This window comes from Sciurus carolinensis, chromosome 7 (assembly GCF_902686445.1).
Source record: "Sciurus carolinensis chromosome 7, mSciCar1.2, whole genome shotgun sequence".
Taxonomy (NCBI): Eukaryota; Metazoa; Chordata; class Mammalia; order Rodentia; family Sciuridae; genus Sciurus; species Sciurus carolinensis.
Window position 1 is genome coordinate 119,944,075 of NC_062219.1, and position 19,939 is coordinate 119,964,013.

At 40.0% G+C, this 19,939-nt stretch overlaps 1 protein-coding gene across 11 annotated transcripts in view; it reads right to left on the minus strand.

Annotated features, from left to right (window-relative positions):
* The window catches only part of Anks1a (ankyrin repeat and sterile alpha motif domain containing 1A), a 193,316-nt gene that overhangs the window by 131,086 nt on the left and 42,291 nt on the right, over window positions 1-19,939 (minus strand). The window lies entirely within an intron of this gene.

Below are 19,939 nucleotides of genomic sequence, written 5' to 3' on the forward strand. Positions count from 1 at the left end.
AAAATGGCACAATTTCTTGATGAGGCATAAAAGAACACTCCCTTTAAGATTTCTATGCATAAAACAGAGGCAGACGGACCATAAACTGTAACCAAAGTGCTCAACCCACTTTCATCTGTGATCAAATGATGTCTTCAAGTGGCTCTTAGTTGGCAGTAAACGTGCTTCAGCTACTGTATTGCTTACTTTGCAGAGACAAGTAATAGCATCTCATTGAGCCGGAGGGTGTCCAATCTAATCCAATTCAATAATGTTTATGCCAGGTGCTAGAGGCCCCTCCCTCAAGTTGAGTGGGGAAGTCAGACAAGTAAACAAACAACAGGACCATGCTGAGTGTGACATTTTGGGAAGGAAGAAAACAAATGGAAAAGGAAAGATACAAGCTCACAGGAAATGGGAACAGAGAGGCTTTACAAAAGAGGAGCTACCTGAGCTGAGTCTTAACACTTTGGAGGAATCAGGCGGGTAGAAGCAACAAAAAGGAATTCAAATTCAAGGTCCTGGGTAGACAGAAAAGTGGGGCACTGCAAGTGACTGTGAGCGGCCAGCTTCCAGTGGAAGAGCATGAATGAAAGTGGCAGGCAGGTCCTGTAGCCTTCCAAGTTTCCAGCAGGGAATCAGATGTACCTATAGAAAACTCCTTCTGTGACAGCTGGGAGGTGGGCACTCACAGGGTCAACCTTTAGTCACCATTCTGTTGGGATGACCCGAAAGATTTCAGAATTTTTGAAAGAATCATTGTGCTGAACAGTTGTACAGATGATGCACTAGAAGTGCTGACTAGATCTGGAGAGTGGAGGGGAAGTTTGCTATTCAGGCCTGAGGTGAGGATGTGAATGAAGGCAGTGGTAAGGGGGACAGAAAAAAAAGGACAGATTCAACAGGAAGGACAGGACATGGTGATTAAAAGCAGGAGCGGGGTAAGCACTGGGACTGTGTGAACTGGGCAAGTCCATGGACAGTGAGAGCAAATTCAGAACTACTCTGCAACTGTGGAAGTATGAGGTGGAGGAGAGGGGAGGGAAGGGGGACTGTGTTTCAGATTGGCTGAGAAAATAAATTTTGACATGTGTAGATGCCAGGGCAGTCGGTGGATATGAGGGTCTAGAACATCATGGTAATAAACAGTTTTAAATGACAATGTTTGAATGTTTGCACGCATGTTACCTGTATCTAACCCTTATAACAATATTACAGGGTAAGAAAACATGCTATTATTTCCATATAACAGGTAAGAAACTGAAATTCAAATGACTTACTGATCTTCATATAGCTAATCAAAGGAAAAAAGAAAGAAAATTCCACATTTAACCTTTAGTGCATGTTCCTTCTAATCTCTCCAGACTCTTGACCTTGAATATTGGAAGAAAACAACTTGCAATTCTATGGGTCAAAGACAGAGGGTCAAAGACTCTCAGAGTATTAGGTTAGAAAAAGGCCTTCTGGATCACAGACCCTGAAAAGAGGCAGCAATGGCAATGAACTTGCGGGTGAAGAAAGGTCCTGGGCAGCTCTCCATCATTCTTCATTAAATCATAAGGTCTTAAGAGGAGTTTGTTTCATCAGCCTCTTTCTGCCAAAGATCTTGTTTTATTCTCTTGGTTATCCTTGCAAAGTCAGACTTATCTCTGAGACTCAGAAAGGACTGGTAGTTTTCCAATAAAATGAAATACTGTCCAAAGTCAGTCTAATTCAGAAAAGACTCCATTTTACTTTAAATGAATCTGACACATAATTACTAAAATACTTTCTACATATTTAATGGCTGAGGGTAAAAGGAATAGATACAAGAGCCTGTGAAACCATCCCCACTCTCAAGAAGCTTAAAATCTTTGGAGAAAGACAAAACTTAGATATGAAACAATCACAAAACCACCAGTTAACTGGGGAAACTGAACATGTGCTTTCATTTCTGCTTCTACCTAAACTCCACTAAACTTAAAGTAAAAACAAGCAAAACAGCAAAAGGAACAGAAGATAACGATGAACATAAGATGTAAATAACGCCCCCACACACCCGGTACTGAGAGGTGCTTCACCACTGAGCTACATCCCCAGCCTCTTTTATTTTGAAACAGAGTGTCACTAAGTTGCCCAGCCTGGCCTTGAACTTGTCATCTTTCTAACTCAGCCCCCAGAGCTGCTGGGATTGTATCTTAACACCTGGCTGTCAATTTTTTTGAAAGGCATAAAGTAGAAGAACTAGCAGAGCTTAGAAAGTGAATCCCTGCAGCCAGTGAAGTGGATGCCAAGTCACACAGTACCCCTAAGAAGGCTCAGGAATTAGAGGTAGCAGGTGGCTGAGGAGGCCAGGGATGAGGAAGGGCTCAAAGGTTTCGTACAAATTCTGTTGAGGAGGTCTTAGACCAGCAGCTCTCCTGTCATACCTAGTGAAGCCAGGGTACTACCGTATTACTACTCTACCCAGCCAGGAGAAGGTGGATTAGTCTGTGCTGAGAGCAGTGGCACACACCTATAATCCCAGCTACTAGGAGGCTGAGGCAAGGAGGACTGCAAGTTTGAGGCCAGCCTGGGCAACTTGGTGAGGTCCTGTCTCAAAGGAAAAAATGAAAAGGTCTGGGGATGTGGCTCAGTGGTACAGCACCAATGGGTTCAATCAAAAAAAAAAAAACAAAATAAAAAAACAGACAGCCTCTAGATTGGGAGACATTGGGAACAACAGGTGGCAGAGAGAGGCACTGTACTGAAAACAATGCCTGAACAAAAGTCTCCCATCTGGAAGGATGAGATCCTAACTTGGCCTCCAGAATGCTGGCAGCCCCACCCTAGCCCATCCCACCCACAAAAAGGAAGTTGGAAGACTCTTTCCTGGAACAACCAAGTGAGTCCCTGAACAAAATCAAAAGATGCTGACTTGGGGGAATTCCTAGATAAATCAGGTGGGCTCACCCAATCCCCCTAACCAAGGGTAAAGCCAGTCCTTGACAAGCTCATCCCAGCTCTGTACAGAATGTCCAATCAGCTCTTCAGTGTCTAATGCTTAAGCAAATAAATGATAAATGGGAATCAGCAGATATTTGAGGAAAGCCCTCAACAGGGAAAGACCGAGCAGAAAACAGACAGACAACAGTGACTTGAAGAAACAGCAATGAGGAACCCAACACTGTCAACAGTTATCGCATCAGTGGGACTAGAATAAACAGGAAAAATCAGTGAAAAGTTCTTGGAAGTTAAAAATGATACTAGAAATTAGAAATATAAAGAACCAAAAGATAAAATTGAATAAATCTCTCAGAAAGTAGAACCAAAGCTGGGTGTGGTGGTGCATACATGTAATCCCAACTACTCCAGAGGCTGAGACAGGAGGATCACAAGTTTGAGGCCAGCTTCAGCAATCTAACCAGACCCTGTCTCAAAAAGTAAAAAAGGCTGGGAATGTAACAATGTAACTCAGTGATAAAGCACCTCTGGGTTCAATACCCCCCCCTACCAAAAAAAAAAAAAAGTGAAAGGTAGAGTAAATAGGAAACATAAGAAAATTAGATACTTGAGAGTTCTAGAGGAGAAAATTAGCAAAGAAATAGCTTATGAAATCTGCCTTGAACTTTTAACTAAAAAGTTCATCCTGTGCTCAGTACAATCAATTAAAAAAGAGAAAGAGAAAAAAACAAAGTCCTTCCCAAGGTTCCTTATGGAATTTCAGAATACATGGAATAAAGATAACATAGCTCCAGAAAGTAAAAAATAGCTCACATGCAAAGGACTGAGGGGCATGAGAATTTTCAAGAGCAACCACAAGCTAGCATGTGCTATTTCATGGTGTCTACTTTCAATAGAAGTCACAAGACAAAGAGGCAGTACTTTCAAAATTCTGAGGTGATATGACTTCCAACTCAGAACTGCACAGCAGACAAATTATCAGTCAAGTTTAAAAAAGAAAATAGATATTTTTAGATATGCAGGATCTCAAATTTTAACTCCCACACATCCTTACATCAGGCAGCAAATGGAGGACATGCTCTATCAAACAAACGAGCAAGCCAAGAAAGAGGAAGAGGGAAACCAGGAAACAGTGCCGTGACTCAGCCACCCAGCAGGTCTCTAGAGTGACCAGCCCAACCATGGCTGGAGAACACAGGGAACCCAAGAGTCGTCTGCAGGAGACAATGAAATGGACAGGATCAACAGATGCATCTACCTAGGATGTGAAAAAGAATGTTTAGGGATTTAAAATTTATGGCTGTGGTTTGGGAAGTAAGAGTGAGCTAGACAGAGAAAACTCAGAAAACCAACGAAAGGTGATTAATGAATTGTACAAAAAAATAAAAAATACAATATCCTTTTTGGTTCAGCAGATGAATGTTACTTAAGCATAAACATGAAATACAGATGTGAGCCAAAATCATGATATACTTGAAGGATGGAAGGAAAGGCAGTAGACTGAGAGAGCATAAAAAACTAAAGCCTTCCTCTTCTGCAACAGAGATCACCAGACAATGCTAAACCTTAACAATGAAATAGCTATAGAAGCCAAAAATCCAGAAATGTGGAGGAAACACCAGAAGAAAGTGAAAAAAGATCCAGGAACTGGGAATGGTTGCTTCATCAGACAGGAACTCAGGACCGTGAAGGAAAGATTCAATGCTACCTCACAGGTTGGAGGAGCCCTTGTCAACCATGAAAGGTGATCCTCTGGTACCCTGGGGGTTTTCTAGTCATGTATTTTTGTGTTTCAAGCTGTGACTTTGAAGGGTTTACTCCCCAGGAGGGAGAGAGACAAGTAAGAAAGGCAATGCCCCATTTTAACTGAGCACATAACACAATCGATCACACACCTGCAAGGGTGGCAGCTCCAGGCAGCCTGCAAGGTGCTCCTCCCTTGGTCCTACCAAGAACAGTTACCTGCAGGACAGACATACTGGTTATATCCCACCTTGATCTTCTCACCACCCTCTTAGGAGCCCTTCTGCTTCTAGTCAGCAATCTGTGGACACATACGATACCACGCATTCAAGTTGGCAGGTTCCTGAAGAGCAGGGACTGTCTGAGACGACTGCCATTTGCAGCCACTGCTACCTCAGGCAAGGGAGGCACCGCCTGCCTCCAAAAGCCTAGGACAGGAAGGCAGAACGTGAACAGTGCTGGAAGGAGTACAGAGTGAAACTGTGGTTCCCATACTGACACGGTCAGCACAGCCTGGGAAGCACACCATGGGGAAGCGAACCCCACTACAGTCGCTTGCAAGTTCTAAGCATGAGGGTTAACGTACGAGTCACAGTTTTACCAGTCCTATTTCCTCACGAGTTTACACTTATTTGGGGGCTCCTTATCTTTGATTTGATTCTATTTATCTTAGCAATGGCTTCATAACACTTGAGCATTCGGTATTTTTGACTCTCAGCCACAAAGAAGAAATGGCACTACTGACCTACAAAAGAGTGCTCCAGAGCTCACAATCCTAAGCGTGAATCAGCCCACATTGTCACATACTGAGCTCAACAGCTGTCACACTGCATGCTCCATGACATCACCTGACCCTAAGCGGGAAGGAAGAAGGAGAAGGCCACTGTGCTGCTCCAGGTATCTCAATGAAAAAGACAAGTCCCTCCCCTAAAGGACACCAGAGAGCCAGAAACGAAAAATTGTACTGCACTGTGACACCTACAAATGCTAAGGAACACAGGACGGCTTGGACAGATGGATTTCATCAGCAGGCCAAAGCGGGCAAGGCGTGCAAACGGGAAGAGCAGGTGTGACCTCCACAGAGAGTTCCCTGTTCCTGCACCCCTTTTTAAAAGACAGTGCTCTCTCCTGCCTCTACCCCAGCTCCATCCCTTCTCCCTCTTGGCCCAGAGGGCTCTTTCCCCATCTCCAGGCCAGGCAGGACCTCCCCTGAGCTCCAGCCACTACCCCCAACCTTGCCTTCACTACTACACTCTCAGCTCAGGGTTCTGCATTTGCCCTTGTTTCACTACTTCTCACCAAACCACAAGCAACTTAGGGACAGATTCAAAAGCTTTGTTTATCACTGTATCCTCACTGCCAATTTAGCACCACACCTGGCACTTGCTGAGAGGTCGACAGGTGAGAAAAAGATACAAGGGGTCTAGCTATTTAAAGAAAACGATGGCAAAATTATTTTTTATATATGACAGAAATTACTTATAAAAACTCAAATATCCTCTTCTAAGTTATTTTTGTATTTTAAAAATGGTACACATTTTACTGAATATTTGTGCAGACAACACTCTAGGGCATGCTACCTAGAAAGAAAAAGCAAAGTGTCTTCTGTGAGTGACTGAAAGTCTATCAAAGGATTTTTAAGAATAAAATCATGTTCTTCCTGATTTGCCAAAGTCCAGAGACTTAAATAGGCTGAGGCAGGAATGAAAGATGACTCAGTCATATGTTTGGGGGCACAGATGGCTCCACCTTAGGGAAATCATAAATCCTGGCTTAAATCTGTTGTCCCAGCATAATAATTAATAGCACCCTGGCCTAGACTGAACAGTGCATGTTCACTTTACTCCACTCAGACTTTGAGACCCCTTTCTTAGCACACGGCAACTAAAAGCCCAGAAATAACATTTATTAAAAGTTTGCTTTTATAAACCAATTATACCTAACATGAATTAAATAACCTCCTATTAAATAGGTTTTTGTTTGTTTTGTGACAGGGATCTTGCTTTGTTGCCCAGGGTAGTCTCGAATCCTTGGGTCTGAGCAATCCTCCAGCTTCTGCCCCCTAAGAAGCTGTGCCACCATGCCCAGCTTTTTTGTTAGTAGTTATTTTTTAAAAACCCACTATTTACTTCTCACAAGAAGCCTATCAGGGAACCCTATGGAACTGACAAGAATGTAGGAAAATAACCTACCCAGAGTCACAGAGTTGAAAAAGGTGGCAATGGACTGAACTCTAAAATCTTAACCACTGTGTGATATAGCTTCTTGAAATGCTGTCTCTCCCCTCACTGTACGTCTCCTTCCTGAATGAGATGAATTCCCTGTGGCTCATATTTGTTCATTTCCCCCTAGCCTCACATTATCCACTCCTCCTTCCTCCTGCCTTGTTCTTTTTCTCTCCAGGGCCATAGGAAACCTATAAAAGGCACCAAGGAAGAGAGGTAGGATGTTCCAGGTAAGAAATGGGTCCCGGAGGGAAATGAGTAGAGGCAGTTAACAGAAGGTTCCTTTAACATTTCCAGAAATCCAATAACTGACAAACTTTGTTACTTAAGGTAACTATTACAAGCATCAACATTAAAAATCAAAGACACAAACTCATTTTTTTTTTTTTTTGGTACCAAGGATTGAACCCAGGGGTGCTTAACCACTGAGCCACAAGCCCAGCCCCTCTTTTTAAAACATTTTATATTTTATTTAGAGACAGGGTCTTGCTAAGTTGCTTAGGACCTCACCTAAATTGCTGAGGCTGACCTTGAACTTGTGATCATTCTGCCTCAGACTCCAGAGCCGCTGGGATTACAGGTGCGTGCCACCATGCTCAGCTAAAACGACAATTTTTAGTACAGAAATTAATAATACAGAGCCAGGCTTGTGGTGCACACCTGTATTCCCAGTGACTTCAGAGGCTAAAGCAAAATGATCACAAGTTCAAGGCCAGTCTCAGTAACTTAGTGAAACTCTATCTCAAAATAAAAAGGATAGAATGTAGCTCAGTGGTAGTATTCCTGGGTTCAATCCCAAGGAAGGAAGGAAGGAAGGAAGGAAGGAAGGAAGGAAGGGACGGAAGGAAGAAGGGAGGGAGTGGATCAACATTCAAATGAAATTTATTATCAGATTCTAGGTCCTACAATACACCACATGTATGCCCTAAATATCCCAAAGTGGCACAGACAGAAATGGCATTTTGAATGTGGCTAACACATAAGATGAATGTTGAAGATCTAATTATTTTTCACACATGGTTGACCTATGTATGAATCCTGGACTTAACACATACTAGCTACAAAAACTCTAGGAAATGGTCAGAGAGATGGAGATATTTCCTGCCCTATCCCCAACTTCAGAGAGTTGTTTTATGGAATAAATGAGATAATACATGTGAAAAAATTTGTAAACTGGAGGCATAAGCACTTATATTTTAAATCACTTCCAGTTTACAATTTGTGTAAACAATGTTTAAAGTGAGGTAGGCAGAGTAAAGAATGAGACTAGTGTATGTGTGCTGACATGAAAAAACATCTAAGATATACAGTGGGAAACGCACCTGCATAACAGTATGGAGAACATGATCTCATTTCTCTCAGAAGAGAATATTTTTCTAAGCTTATACTAACAAACCAAACTGTTACATACCAAACTGTTAAGACTATTAGTTCTGGAGGTGAGGCATGTACCACTTTTGTAATAAAATACACATTGACAGGCTCTCTCCTTGACCAAATTATAGTCAGGCTCCTTGAACCCTGTTTGCCACTAGGCCTTGACCTTGGCTCCACAGATCTGCCCAGCCCTGTTGAGCAAGAATCCAGTTAAGTAAGTTCAAAAGTCCCCTTACCCTGGATATCCAATCATGTTCCTCATCCCCCACCTGTGATACCTAAGTCCTTGGTCTACCTTCAGCAAGAATCCTGTTAGGTCAGTTTAGCAAGAATCCCCCTACCCTAGATGTCTCCTTTTTCCACCCAGTGATTTTCCACCCAGGTTTCTTTCACCCAGTTCCTTGGTATAAATTCCTCTTATTATACTGGGAGCTAAGCCTGATCTATCTCCCCTACTGCAATATCCCTACTGAGATGGTTTTGAATAAGTCTTTCTTAACTTTTCAAGAAGTGTTAGAATTAAATTTTTTCTTTAAAACACACATTTTTTTTTTCTTTGAAAGAAGCCAGATCTATTCTAGATACAAACAGGCTCTCAGTTACAAGATTTTTAAGAGTTCTTAAAGGAAAGGGTTCTGGGGATCGTTTATTTCTAAATCTGGCCTCCTTTTCTAAAAGCCTCCTATGGTCTTTGATTTTTCCAGCCTCCAGATGATGAACATCAATTACTTTCCCTTGCTTCTAAATGGAGCACTTCAATTACAGAGGTTATAAAGCAGCTTGCCCTTGTGACTTCAGTACCCATCCCCAGGGGAGGTGACCAAATGGGTCAATGATATCAAAGGCAAGTGGATTTTATAAGACCCTGTAGGAATTATACATAATGGTAAAGTCCCACTAGTTTAAGTGACAGCTGAGGTTAGGGAGGTGAATGAATCAAATGGGGGTTACTAAACCCCACATACTTTATATCTTAAAACAGCTCACAATTTTGTCTCTTCATTTCCAAAGTCACTGCTTTACTCTTAAATAACTTCCAGATAATCTTGACAGCCTCAAGTCTTTTCCTCCATCAACCAAAAAAATATTCTCTAGATGTTTACATTGTTAACTTTTCAAATGCTTACCCAGTAAGGTCCTACTTAGAAGCTTTCTTTTTTTTCTTTTTTTTGGTTCCAAGGATTTAACCCAGGGATGCTTAACCACTGAGCCACATCCCTAGGCCTCCCCCACTTTTTTTTTTTTTTTTTTTTTTTTTGAGGTGGGGTATTGCTAAGTTGCTTAGGGCTGCACTAAGTGGCTGAGGCTGACTTTGAAATTGTGATCCTCCTGCCTCAGTCTCCTGAGCTGCTGGGATTACAGGCACATGCCCACCTTAGAAGTTTTCAATGTGGTCTCTCACCTACAGGAAAAACTTTAGTCTGCTGTGCAATAATGACCTCCCACCCAACCCAGCTACCTTTATGGTTCCACCACCCTCCACTCCAATGCAACCCCCCATGGCAGCAATGGACCCTCTGTGCCTTGTGCATGCTCTCTGCTTCACCCCATCTTCATCTCCATGAAATTCCAAGAAGACTTCAAAGTCCCACTAAAATGTTGACTTTCCAGGTTGAGATAACTATGTCCAGGGTTCTTCCTCTTAGACCCCTGCTTAAAATATTTACAACACTACGTTTTCTTTATGTGCTTTCAACCAGCCTGTTTCCTTCTTCAGATGATGCCCTTGTCTTATTCATCTCTCTATCCCTGATGCCTAAAACCATCTCTCCCAAGTCTTTACAGGTGGAGAAACTGAGACACAGTGAGGAAAAAGGGGCAGCTAGCAAATGGCTGAGCCAGACTGGAACCTCAGCTACTGTGTCCTAATGAGAATTATTTAACAGAATTATTTCTGTTACGGTACAGAAATAATTACCATAAAACATGGTAATTCTCACTATTTCACATGCTGGGGTAAGTTCTCTGTGTCCTCAGAAGGCACTTTCTTCAGCCCTCCCCTGATCATCTTCCCTGACTTCCTCCCCTTATTTTCCTTCATGAAGTGACTAATTAAGAGCCTTGAAAATCCCATCAAACACACACATAAATAGTCTAAGGTAAGGCTCAGAATTACTTTTCTATTAGGTAAGTATGTAAATCTGGGTGTGAGGAATGATTTAGTACTGTGAGGTCAGAGGAGGGCATGGGAGTGAGGTTCAGGTCTCCTAGGTTTACAAAGAAAGTTGAGGACTGATGTGTAGCAAGCAACCCCCAACTGGGGCTAGCCTCTGGTCTGCCACGCTCCTCCTTTATAGCAAATATGACTTTATTTATTGATTTATTTTGTACTGGGGATTGTACTCAGGGCACTTTACCCCTGCTGAGCTACTCACCCAGCCCTTTTTCTTTATTTTCAGACCCCTTGCTAAGTTGCTGAGGCTGGACTGGAACTTGAGATCCTCCTGCCTCAGCCTTCCAAATCCTTGGGATTACAGGTATGTACCACTGTGTTCAGCAGGCAAAGACTTCTTAATCAAATGCCATCATTTACTGAATCAAGACAGGATGTAAGGAACGTCCCCTTTCTCAGAATCCTTTTTATTAGTAGCCCCCTCCCATTTAGTTCTATGCAGCCAAGGTGACCTCCCCAGATTATTTCCTTCCTAAAAGTTACATTCAGTTCAGAAAGGAAACATGGTAATTATTTCTGAAAATACATACTTACAGGTTTAACGGATCAAAATTGTTACTTTAAGTTTTTCTTTTAAACTAATTTTTAAACAAGTTATTTCTCCATAATTTAGTAAGCACTATAGCCACTTAGTTCTAACCTCCATTAGTAAAAATAGTTCAACAAGACAAATTATTTTGGAAAATTATATATATTTAAAAAAAAACCTTTGCCTTAAACTACGTCCATTTTTTCTCACTTTCCTTGTCTCTATTTGTAATATGTTTAAATTTAGAGCCAGAGTCTGTCTTGGGACTCTACTGAGATCTGTATTTAATCAACATTTCAAATCTGCCCTATTTGTCAAATTCTTTTTCTAGCTTTCTTAAAAGGTACCCAGTACCTTGTCCTTGGAGCCTTTCCAAAAATAAGCACTCACTCTGGATGACTAGGAACCTTGGCAAACACCTGGCTCAAAGGTCACACCAGGCTCTGTGTAACATCTCCCAACTGAGGAGTGAGACACTTGGTCAGGCAGGCTACAAAGGGAACCGTCTTCCAGATTAGATGGTGTTCCTGCAAATAGCTTTTTGCTTCTTAGATTTTAAATTTACAAGTCAAGAGGCAGCCATTTATAACAATCAAAACTCTATATGGGTAGAAATACAGTTGCATGTACCAAAGAATAAGAGGACAGTCCTGTCACCTGCCAATGATTTAGAATATGAAGAGATTCAGAAATTCTTCAGTGACTCTAATAGCTATTGTATTAGAAGCATAGAGACAGCAACAGAGGATCTACTGTGTTCTAGGTCATCATAGTTCTACTTTTCATACCAAGTGGTACAATCAGAATTTGCATTTTATAAATGTTAACTCATGTGAAGTCACTCACCCAAGGATACACAGTTATCACAGTAGGCCAGCACACAAATTTTGTGCCCAAGGCTGTACTATTCTTTCTTATTCACCATCTACCCCAATCAGTGGTCTGACAGATTTAACTGTGTGTTCATATAACTATTCTGTTGAGCTTAAGGTCTATGGACTCTAAAAAGTTCTAACGATACGTCTGTTTTATTTCCTAATTCTTATACCTTTGTGCACACCTACATATACTAGCTACTGGTAAAAATTTAGAGGCTGACTCAAAGCCCAAACATCACAGTTCTAAACTATAATATGAGCTAAAATCTCAAATTAGTTCTCTAAAAAAAATTAAAACAAGGTTGATAAACACTTTGCCTGGCTAACCAAGAAAAAAAAGAGAAGACACGCATTATTAATGCCAAGAAAGAGGGGCCATCACTACTAATCCCATGGACATGAAAAGTTTATAATAAAGGAGTATTATAAACACCTCGATGCTTAAAAATTTGATAACTCCCAGAAAATGAACAAATTTCCTGAAAGCTACAACCTACCAAAATTCATTCAAGAAGGAACAGGTCATTTGAATATGACTACATTTATTTTTTTAATTGAATTAATAATTAATTTCCTTACAAAGCAGAAAGTACCAGGCCCAGCTGGTTTTACTGGTAAATTCCACCAAACATTTAAAAACAAAATACCAGTTGTCTACAATCTCTTCCTGCAAAAAGAAGTAGGAGGAATACTTTCCTAACTCATTCTCTGGGACCAGCACTATCCTAAACACTAAAACCAGAAAAGGACATTAAAAGGAAGGAAAACTACAGGCTAATATCTCTCACAACATACAAAATTCCTTTACAAAAGTTTAGTAAATCAAATACAACAGACTATCAAAAGAATTATACCATAACTAAGTGGGTTTCAATCCAGATTTGCAAACCTTCTTGTTAAGAAACTAGATGTGTTCCTCCAAGAAAAGGAGAACGCAAGGATGATCATCTCATCGCTTCTATAGTCAAATTCACACTGCAAGTCATAGCTAACAGCAGTGAGATAAGAAAAGGAAATAAAAGGTATACAGATTTGAAAGAAAGAAATAAAACTGTCTTTGCAAATGACATGACTGTCTGAAAGAAAACAAACAAAACCCCCAAAAGAATTGGCAGAACAACCTATAGAACTATTAAACAATTACAGACAGGCTACAGGATACAAGGTTAACATACTAAAGTCAGTTCCTTTCCTGTAGGCCAGCAATGAACAACTGATATTTGAAAATTAAAACAATGCCATTTAAATTAGCACCCAGAAATGAAACACTTGAGTAAAAATCTTAGTAAAAATATGTACTAGGTCTATATAAAACCAGGCATGGTGGTGCATGCCTTCATTCCCAGTGGCTCAGGAGGCTGAGGCAGGAGTTCTAAGCCAGTCTCAGCAACTCAGTGAGGCCCTAAGTAACTCAGCAAGACCCTGTCTCTAAATAAAATACAAAAAAAGGGCTGGAGATGTGGCTCAGTGATTAAGTGCCCCTGGGTTCAATCCCTGGTACAAAAAAAAAAAAAAAAAATCTGTATGAGGAAAACCATAAAACTCTGAAGAAATCAAAGATCTAAATAAATGGAGAAATATTTCCTGTTCATGGATAGGAAAGACTCAGTATTATTAGGCTATTAATTCTTCTCAACTTGATGTATAGATCTAACACAATTCAAATCAAAATCCCAGCATATTATTCTGTGGATATCAACAAATTGATTCTAAAGTTTATATGAAAAGGCAAATGACCCAAAATAGCCAACACAATATCAAAGCTTAGAACAAAGTTGGTGGACTGACACTACTGGACATCAAGACTTATCATAAAGCTACAACGACTAAGTGGTGGAGAAACCACTAAATAGTGGTGAAGGAACAGGTAAATAGATGAGGAAAACACAGTACATATCCCAGAAGGAGACCCTTATAATCAACTGATCTTTGACAGGAGCAAAATTCAATGGGGAAGAGATAGCCTTTTCAACAAATAGTACTGGAACAACTAGAAATCCACATGTAGAAAAATAAATTCAGACACAGAACTTGTACTTTCATAAAAATTAACTTAAAGTGGAACATAAACCTGAATGTAAATTACCAAACTACAAGACTTTTAGAAGGTCAGATAGGAGAAAACCTAGGTGATATTGGGAGTGGCCGTAACTTTTTAGATGTGACACCAAAAAATATGATCCATGAAATAAAAAACTGATAAAATGGACTTCATTAAAGTTAAAAATGTCTGCTCTGTGAAAAAGACTTAAGGGAATGAAAGAGAAGACACTACTGGCAGGAACTCTTTGCAAAACACATCTGATAAAGGATATGTATCCAAAACATACAAAGAACTCCTAAAACTCAACAATTAAAAATAATTTATAAAGAGATATAAGACCTGAAGACAACTCACCAAAGAAGATATACAAGTGGTAAATAAGCATATGAAAAGACGCTTAAAAACATCGGACATTAGGAAATTGCTAATTAAAACAAGGGAGCTATATTACACAACCTATTAGGATGGCTGAAGCACAAATGCTGTGGAGTCAGAAAACTGTCATTCACTGGAATACAAAATGACAAATCTACCTTGAAAGACAGTTGTAAACTGTGGTGTAGCTCAGTAGTGCAGTGCTTGCCTAGCATGTGCGAGGCCCTGGGTTCAATCCCCAGTGCTGGAGTGGGAAACAGCAAGCAGGGAGTTGGAGTAGGAGAAGGCAGAAGAGAGACAGGAAAAAAAAAAAAAAAAAAAAAAAAAGATAAAAAGAAATAAGGACAGTTGCTTACAACATTAAACAGGCTTACCGTGCACTTCAGTGATCATACTCCTACATATTTACCCAAATAAGCTGAAAACATGTCCACACAAGAACCCACACATGAATGTTTACAGTAGCTTCTAGTCTTAATTGCCAAAACTTGGAAGCAACCAAGAAGTCCTTTGATAGGTGAATGAATAAAAACACCAGCATGCAGCCATACAATGGAATATTATTCAGGGATAAAAAGAAATGAGGTATCAAAACCACAAGAAAACCTTGGAGATTAATTTTAAGTTCCTACGGCTAAGTGAAAGAAGCCAGTCTGAATAAGTTGCATACAATATGATTCCAACTATATGGCATCCCAGTAAGGACAAAACTAGAGGCAATAAAAAGATCAGTGTCTGCAGGGGCGCAGGGATTGAAGAGGAGGGAAGAAGAGATAGAGCACAGGGCATTTTTAGAGCAATGAAACTATTCTATGACTATAATAGGAGAAATGTGACACTATGCGTTTGTTGAAATCCACAGAAATTATACAAAAAGCGAATCCTAATGGACTTTAGTTAATAATATCAATATTACTTTATAAATCACTCACATTCAAGATATTAATACCAGGGCTGGGGTTGTGGCTTGGTGGTAGAGCACTTGCCTTGCATGTGTGAGGCACTGGGTTCGATCCTCAGCACCACATGAAAATAAATAAATAAAACAAAGGTATTATGTCCATCTACAACTAAGAAATTTTTAAGAAGATATTAATACCACACATGCAAAAATGTCAATTTCAGGGGAAACAGGAGGTGGGAGGGTACATAGGAACTCTTCTATAAATCTAAAACTGCTCTAAAAAAAACTGATAAAAAAAATTCTTGCACTCCCTAAAAATAAACACCAATAGCAGAAGTACCAATGTACAATATATAATCCGAAACACAGGAAGAAGAAAATCAGCATCAGGATAAAGAGAGGCATGAACCAACAGAGGTGGCATAATTTCAATACAATCAAGATCCTAACTTTCCATCTTCTGTCCACAGGCTTCAGTTATCAACTGAGAGGTCAGTCTAAAAGAAGTGGGTGCATTTACAAATGCATTTACAAAAACAAAGTCTCAGGAAGCTAGAAGCAACTGTAAAGATCACCCACCAACACAATCTTCAGATTGGAACTTGAAACCTAAATATCTAAACCCCTGACTTGGCTTCTAAATCACACCTTTTATGCTACTAATCTCAAATCTAGGCTTTAAACTGAAGAGAGTACTCAAGTTCTTGTCACTTGTGATGACTATTCATAGTAAATCTCCAATTACGCTGTCATATATTGCCAAATTCACCAGTTGTTACAGAGCTGGTAGAGAAAAGTTCACTTCCTCAAAGAAATCACTGGGCAAGTTCTGGCCTAGTACTCAAAAGACATGCCAGTATTTTAATTGGGGGATGATATAAGAAACTCTACCTGACTACTAAGCTACCCCCAAAGGTCTATAAAGGAAATGAAATATAATAAACTCCTAACTGAAGACAGTCAAAGCATTTCAAAATCCCTCAGTACCAGGTACATGGGAGGCAAAGGCAGGAAGATAACAAGTTCGAGAATAACCAGAACAACTTCATGAGACCATGTCTCAAAATAAAACGATAAAAAGGGCTGTGGATACAGTTCAGTGGTAGAGTGCCCTTGGGGAGTGGCGGTGGGAGATGGAACCTCAGGATGCATAAGGTTCCTTGAGATTATAACTAAGAAAATGTTACTTAGAATTTAATAACTTTGTAGCTAATGACATTATTAACTTTTTATATTATTAACTTTTAATTAACAGCGTCATCTCCAATAACCAAAAGGACTATACTGAGAACAGGTCCTGGAAATGCTGGATCATTATTTCCTCTGGCTCTGTACTATATATGGTCAATCACATTCCTGGCACAAGTCAGGCTATGTTCCTCTCGGGTGTTCCAGCCCAGGTGACACATTCTGCTCATCTGTGACATCCCTAAAATATCTTTAAAGAATAAGCAGTTGTCAATGTTAAGAACTCACTAAAATTATCCCAGGAACATCAGGAGTGTAGAACATCAAAGAATCTGATATATCCATTAACAGATTAAAGAAGAAAAGTCATATATATATTCCTTTCATTAGAGTAAATCATGCTTGAGTCAACATTCATTCGTGATAAAAAGAAAGAAAAGAAACTCTTCAATTAGCTCAGATAATATATTAAGTGAATTTGGGCACAGTGGTGCACACCTGCCATCCCTTCTTGGGAGGTTGACGAAGGAGGATAGACAAGTTCAAGGACTTGGCTACTTAGCAAGACCCTGTTTCAAAATAATAAACAAAAAGGGCTGAAGATGTAGCTCAGTGGTAGAGTGTCCCTGGGTTCAATCCCCAGTACCAAAATAATAACAATATATTAAGTGAAAAGGCCAAGGTGCAAATTATGTATCTTCACAAAACAAAAATGGACTCTATTTGATTATGCATGGAAAAAAATCTGAAAAAATACACATAAAATTATTTGAGGGACTGATGACAGGCCAAGACCCTTTATAAATTTTTACATTGTTTGATTTTTTTCATCATGAGGATACATTATTTTAAATGATATTTTTGTTTTAGCAAAAGTCAGAATCAACAGCACTCCTAGCCTTGGTTCACCCAACTTATGTGAAAAATACAGAAAATACAATTTTACTAAGAATTATCAGAAAAAATAATTTAAAAAATTATTTATACAGACTTTTGAAAATTAAATCAACTCTCATTTGTATTTTTCCTCCAAATTCTCTTCCTTGTCAAGTGTGACACATGCAGACTCCCACAGGTGCCTCAAAGATAAAGGTCATTTCAAGTTCATTGCCCTGAGCATTCTACCCACTGATTAAATACATTTTTCAAGAGGAACAATGTGAAACAGTACATTCCCGACTTCTGGATCCATCTTCAGGTCAGTGAACTACACTGGTCAACAGAGTGCTTGGCGAGATAAGGAATATAATCAATCTTCTCATTATCTTCTGAATTTAGGGGTAGTTGTTTTCCAGAGCTCACTGTGTGGAATCTCAACTTTCAAGGCACAAAGTACTCATCAGACAGTGCAAACAGTCTGTTTCTACATCCACACAGCTGTTTATCTGGCAACTATTCTTAGCCTGAAAGACAAATGAATAGTCCTGAGAAGCCAAGTCTGAAAATGAGAGCAAGAGTGGCCTTCTCACCAGGACCAAGGTGACATATTCATGCCTGCACCACAGCACTTCCTCCAGAGCCTGGTCAAGTGGCTTCAGCCACTGCCCCCAAGCACTGGAAGCAGCAATCACATTTCTTAGCTGAGCAAGATGTAATGAGGCTACAGAAATAGAAAATGTTCCTGACTCTTCAAGTTTGCTGGGGCTGATTTTTGCACCATCATCTACTTTGCAGACATTTCTTCTAAGTAGAATGGGGAAACCATGTACTTCTTATTTCTGATTACTTGAAAGCAAAAAGCAGAAGGCAACATATTATAATATTGCTAAAACAAATTGCACTTCACAATAAATATATTTATTGAATGCATACTGCAACTTAGATACCCACCGAATCAAAAGATCTGTAAGCAAATTCCTAATTTGATGAAATGTACACGATAAAAAAAGTAAATCTGTTGAACGTTTCCCATGACCCACATGAGGTTGTAGGAGAGGCTCCACTGCCCTGTCTGCAGGAGGCATGCAATCTCTTCTGCTCTACCTGGTGAGGCAGAGGGCCTGGCCTGTGGGGAAGGGCTCCTGAGACAGCTGTGCTGTTAAATGGCCTGTAAATCTGTCTGCTCCCGATGCTAAACTCATCTGGCTGATCAAGGTCATAACTGCCAAACACCTTTACTGGTAATAAAAGTGCTACTTCTATCTATGTTTCAATCTCTTCGGTTGCTTCAGAAATAACTAAAAGGAGTTATTCTTTAATTGGGTTCAAAAGAGTCTGAAATCAGTGCTTTAAGTGCTTATGTAATCTAAAATCAAATGTTTTCAGAACAAAAATTCAGAATTCACAGGACAACCAGTTAATGTTCTATTGCTGAAACTACCAATGAGTTTCTAAGACACACTTGCTTTTTCAAGACTCTCCCAAACTTCGAGAGAAAAAAAACAAACAAGAGAGGAACTACTGGGATATCCTACACAGTATAAAACAAAACTGAGGTAGAGGTAAAACTTCACAAGTGACGGAAATAGACTTGTTAGGGGGTTGGGGTCTAGTTCAGTGGTACAATGATGCCTAGTATGCTCGAGGCTCTGAATTTGATCCCAGCACCACCCGCCCAGAAAAAGAAACAGACTTCTGAGCGAGTGAGATGGAAGAACAGGTGTGTCAGGCTACATGCACAGCACAGTGACCGTAAGTGGCACAAGACAACACATTTATCCACTGAGGAGCAGATGTCTAAGAAAGTGAGGAACAGGCTGATTCATGTCAGAGCAGGGGCAATGACACTGGCCTTTCCACAGAGCTGTTTCACCCCATTACTCAAGGAAGAGGACAGATCTCTTTGGGGAAGATATGGAGGCTCCCTCTGCCCTCTTACTGTTAAAAAAAACTAAATAAATTTGATTTTTTTTAGAGCCACTTGAATAGGTCTAAAAGGATTTTACCCAATTTGCTTGATGCTTGAAATTTCCTAAGGAAAAGAAAGGCCTTTTAAACTGTAATTAGAAATAAATGGCCAAAAAAAGAAATGGCTTAAAATGAGCTTTTAAATGAATGAGAGAAAATGCATTTGCTTTGACTGCATTTTATTTAATTATGAATAAATGACATATCAAAACCTTCCCATCTTAGATGGATAGAAGAAGAAAACAGGTCAAAAGGGGCCCTAAGTGGGAGAGAGGTCACTACAGAGGGAGGTGTGGGGTGCAGAGGGTGAAACAGATGTAGAAAACATCATTTAAAATGATGTCTAGTTAATTCAATGACAAAGGAAATTGTCCATGATATAAATGGGATCAAGTTAGACCTATGAGGTAACTGACAGTTTAGGCACTCAAGACCTTGTCTTAACAAATTTCCCCTTTATGGACAACATAAAGACTATTGCCACATTAATTTTCCTAATGCCAGAGTCTGATCATTACTGGTCCACTCTAAAACCTCCAGCAGCACCCTTCAACCTTCAGAATAAGGTCAAAATGACCCAGGGAGGAATCTGATGCTCTGTGTGAGCCAGAACACAACTTATTTTTCCTGATGTTATCATTATCATTATTCCTCCATACCCCACTGATGGCAAAATTGGGTCCTTCTCCAACATGTTCAGCTACTTCTGTCTTCCTCTTCTACCTTCCCTTCCACCAGCCCATGCCTTGAGCCTC